The sequence below is a fragment of the Mus musculus genome, chromosome 6 (assembly GCF_000001635.26).
Source record: "Mus musculus strain C57BL/6J chromosome 6, GRCm38.p6 C57BL/6J".
Classification (NCBI taxonomy): Eukaryota; Metazoa; Chordata; class Mammalia; order Rodentia; family Muridae; genus Mus; species Mus musculus.
Window position 1 is genome coordinate 143532113 of NC_000072.6, and position 4205 is coordinate 143536317.

The window sequence follows — 4205 nt, forward strand, 5'->3', positions numbered from 1 at the left end:
GGAGGGGGCACTGAGGAACTTGAGGGAGAAATCTACCAAATGGACACACTGAGGAGGCTTTGCAACAGAAGTAAGGAAACCTCAGAGGTTCCAGAGCAGAAAAGACGAAAGAGGAATGTACAGGAAGGGAGGAGCTGGAAGAGATGGCAGGGCAGTGACCCAGCCCATGTAGGAGGTTAAGCACCACGAGGAACAATGAAGTCTGCTTTATCATTTCAGAGAAGTTGCGCGCACAGGGTGATAGTCCGTTCAATGGGTCAGATGTGTCTTAATAATAATAGTAATAGTAGTAGTAATAATAATAAGTTGTTTAATGGAGCAGACCCGGTAGATCCCAGGATGCCCGTCCTCCCTGCAAACACTAGGCAGAAAGTGGAATACAGCAGGCGGAGCAAAGTAGCTCAGGGCCAACATGGGCTCCCGCGTGGGCTTCCCAGCTTAGAGAGGAGGCTAATGGGCTGAGGAGGCCTGCGCAGGACGCTTGTGCTGGAGGCCTGCGCGGGAGGCTTGCATAGGTGTAAAGAAGGCCTGTGGGCTGCGGAGGGAGGCCTGCTGGAACCGAGGCAGGAAAATTGGGCAGAGTGGGAAAAGCAGAACATAGCGGGATGCACAGGCCACTTAAGAGTGTGAGGTTTTCTGTAATTGCAGTAATGGCCCTAGGAATAAGTAGACGGTGTGTCACACATGATGAGATGCTCTTGTAGGGAGGTTGGCAGGATCCAGTGGTGAGCTGGGCAAGTGACCACGCCCTAAGTGAACCCTGCGCCTCACCCACCCAAAGTGCACATGATTAAGCCTTAGGAGACTTCTGGCGGGGGTCCCTGTGAACCCCCAGAACCACAGACAGGAAATCTCCACATATAAGTCTCTACATTTAAGGTTTTTCTTTTGAAACTTTGGGAGATAGTCACAAGAAGTTAAGTTTGTCCCAGCTGGCAGTGGTTTCTCATGTGCAGTGCGGTTTTGAGGTTCCAATGTCGTATACTCAACAGCAAATTTCACGGCTTGGAATTCATGTTCATAACTTTTTTTTTTAAATCAATAACTTTCACCCGCACCAATTATCCAAGATTTAAAAGTAATTTTTATGCATTTTTTTAAAAAAAAGGTCTTTTTGAAAACAGAAGGTAAGTATAAATTCATAGGTAAGACACCAGGTAAAAACATGTTGAATTGAAGTTCAAAGTTTTAATTTCATTATTTTATTAAAATGCCGCCAGCAGAAGCCAGGAGTACCTCCACAACACAATGGGTAAGTGTTATATTTAAATGAGTTCAGGGGGGAAGGGTGTATCAGGTTACTCCTATGGAGTAGAAGAATAATTCTGGCAGACCAATCAGAGTTAAAAGCAACCTGTAACGGGGGCATAGGGCAAGCAGATACAGAGCTGAAGGTCTATGAGAGCTTCTTCTGTCTTTGTTATAGACAGCACTGTGCCTGGCACAGGAAGATGGGAGGAAATGTGGCACGGTGACTATGGGGAGCCAGCCTAGCCTGTTAAAGCAAAGTCCGTCCCTCCATGATCAGCTCAGAAGATTGCAAGCAGCACAGTCAGGGGGCTTCTGCTGGGACAAGCTGAGAACAAGATGCAATGCAGGTGCTTGCTGTTTGCAGAGGCCACAAGAGGGAAGCCACCTGGTTCCCTAATGCTGGAGTCCCAAATGGTTGTGAGCCACCATGTGGATGCTGGGAATCAAACTCAGGTCTTGTGGAAGAGTAGCCCGTGCTCTCTTCACTGCCGAGCTATTTCTCCAGCCTATATGTGATTATTTATGTTATTTGTGTATATGGTTATGTATATGATTATGTTAACATAAATACTATTTGCATATGACTATGCATGTGATCATTTATAGTCATCATATGTATATGATGCATTTTGAAAACCCACCACCATTGCCTTCATTCCAACGCCTTACCCCATTCTAATTTCCCTATTATTCACCCCCCACCACTCTTCCCTTTCACACTCCGGTGCTCCTCGTTGCTGAAACCCCCTGAGTTCAAGTAGTGATGAGTTCTCGTAGTGATGCTGTTTGTGCACAGGTATGGGATGATCCAAGCTGATTCTCCATCCACCGGCAGGGCAGCCATCAGTTGCCAGAATCTCCTCCGCTAGGGGTGGGGCCCCAAGAACCCTCCCCATCCATGCTGGCTGTGTCTTGTCAGGGTCTCTTCATGGAGCCACCACCTGTGAGAGTTCCTATGTGTGGTGGCATTGCTACATTTTTCAAATACCACTTCTCTGCACATAAAAAGATAAAGAGGTATTAATATATGTTCTATGGGGTGTAGGGGAAGGGGGTGCCTCAGTGGGCCCAGGCCAAGGCTCCCCCCTGCCCCCAGAGACCAGCCACAGGACAGTATAGATTAGAGTCTATTTAGGCCACGAGGAGGGGAGTTGAGTGTAGTAGAGGCAGAGAAAGGCAGAGAGAAGGAGAGAGTAGAGAAGTAGAGGCTGGCCATGACCACGTGGAGAGAGGGGTAAGGGAATGGGGAGAGAGGCAGAGCAAGGGGACAAGAGGCAAGAGAGAGGCAAGACAACAAGAGGGTAAGAGAATAAGAGAGACAAGAGAATAAGAGAGAGAGAGAGGAGGGGGCAAGCAGCCCCTTTTATAGTGGGCCAGGCCTACCTGACTGCTACCAGGTAACTGGGGGTGGAGTCCAGACAGAATACCAACATCTCCTGCCTCTGGCTTTTGTAGAAATCTTTTCATCTCCATTATTGCCATCAAGTAGATAACTTACACTTGATTTAAGCTATTTTTTTAACCCTAACTTGGAACAGTTGTTAAATTAAAAATGGGACTTTCAGAATAAAATATTTGTGAGTTCATATCCCAACTCACTCAGGATAAATGTTAGGACTTTAGAAAGTGACTTTACCTCACTGTATTTTGTTCTTCATCTGCAAAATAAAGTCTGCTGTGACATCTAGTTTTAGGTGTTGTAGATGCCTTAGCCATTATTGTGACTTAAAAATAGTGCAAGGTTTAGATATGGCTCAGTGGTATATCATTTTTCTAACCCACATAAGGTTACGGGTTCAATCCCTATTACCACACATATACACAAATAGGGGAACTTGGGTAGAGTGTGCGTTCCAACAGCCTTGTAATAAATATACACAATTGGTGGCAGCTTATTTAAACCACCCGGTCAATTACTAAGACATGAGTAACCCCCTGACGTAGCAGAGTGGAAACTTATCATCATCCATAAGCATCATGACAGGCAGAGGGTTTAGTGTGGGGCGTGTTTCCTAGGATAGAGAATTGCCTAGGAAGCCCGAGGCAGACACTCAGCAGGGACTTGCTTACCAAGGGCGTTTCCATGCCTGCTCCCACTCCCTTCCGGGCCAGGCGGTGGGTGTGGACCATGCTCCAGGAGCCTCTGGAGGAGTTGAGGCGTGGAGCGCATTCATAAATCCTTACCAACCATATGTTTGTTATACTGGCCTACGATTGTGAGGTGTCTACATCACAACCTTTGATTCCCTTAGCAACGAAAACAGATCACCAGATGCCTCTCGTTTTGTGATTTCCCTGGGAAAAAGTGGAAGGGTGAAACATATTTATGACAAAAAAAAAATCATGTATCTCTATTTTACTTTAAGAAATACTTATTTAACAGTAAAGAACTGTATTCATGAAAGCGTCAAAGTCCCCTTCCCTTCCTCTGGGGGCTGGTCACACTTCAGTCATCTTTTCGTCACCCCAGCTCTTCTCACAGTGGCTCAAAGCCTGTCTCTTAGGCGTAGTTTCAGCAACTGCTGCGGATCATGCTTTCAACTAGGTGCCCGTGGAATCATGGGTACACTGATTACACTATATTCTTTTAAGGAGATAAAGGGAGAGGCTAGAATAACGAAGTCGGAGCCGTAAAGAGAGAATAACGAAGGGTGTAAAAGTCCCATACGGCCAGCAAGTCTGTACTTGATACCGAAGCGTCTTCTGAAGTGCTCCCTACCCCCACGCCACGCCAAAAGCGCAGGGTTTGTTTTGCTTCTGGTTTTCAGATCCCTGTTTATACAGCGCGAATCACTTTGGTGATATGAAAAGCAATGTGTGCCCCTCAGTAACCCTGTTGTCTTTCCATCTGATCCCCTCTCTTAAAGCTGCTTCATTTGGTATGAGATCAGCCCGTAAGTCAGCTTTTATGAATCAAGCGGGCTCGGGATGGTCTTGCTACAGCAGCTTGTACA

The 4205-nt window shown here is 46.4% G+C and overlaps 1 long non-coding RNA gene across 1 annotated transcript; it reads right to left on the minus strand.

Annotated features, from left to right (window-relative positions):
• Positions 1-1852: 1852 nt before the first annotated feature.
• 4930579D09Rik (RIKEN cDNA 4930579D09 gene) lies at positions 1853-3396 on the minus strand. Its single transcript, NR_155418.1, has 2 exons — positions 3322-3396; positions 1853-2246 (listed from the first exon to the last, which is right to left on the minus strand). It is a non-coding gene; the product is annotated as an RIKEN cDNA 4930579D09 gene (long non-coding RNA).
• Positions 3397-4205: the final 809 nt, after the last annotated feature.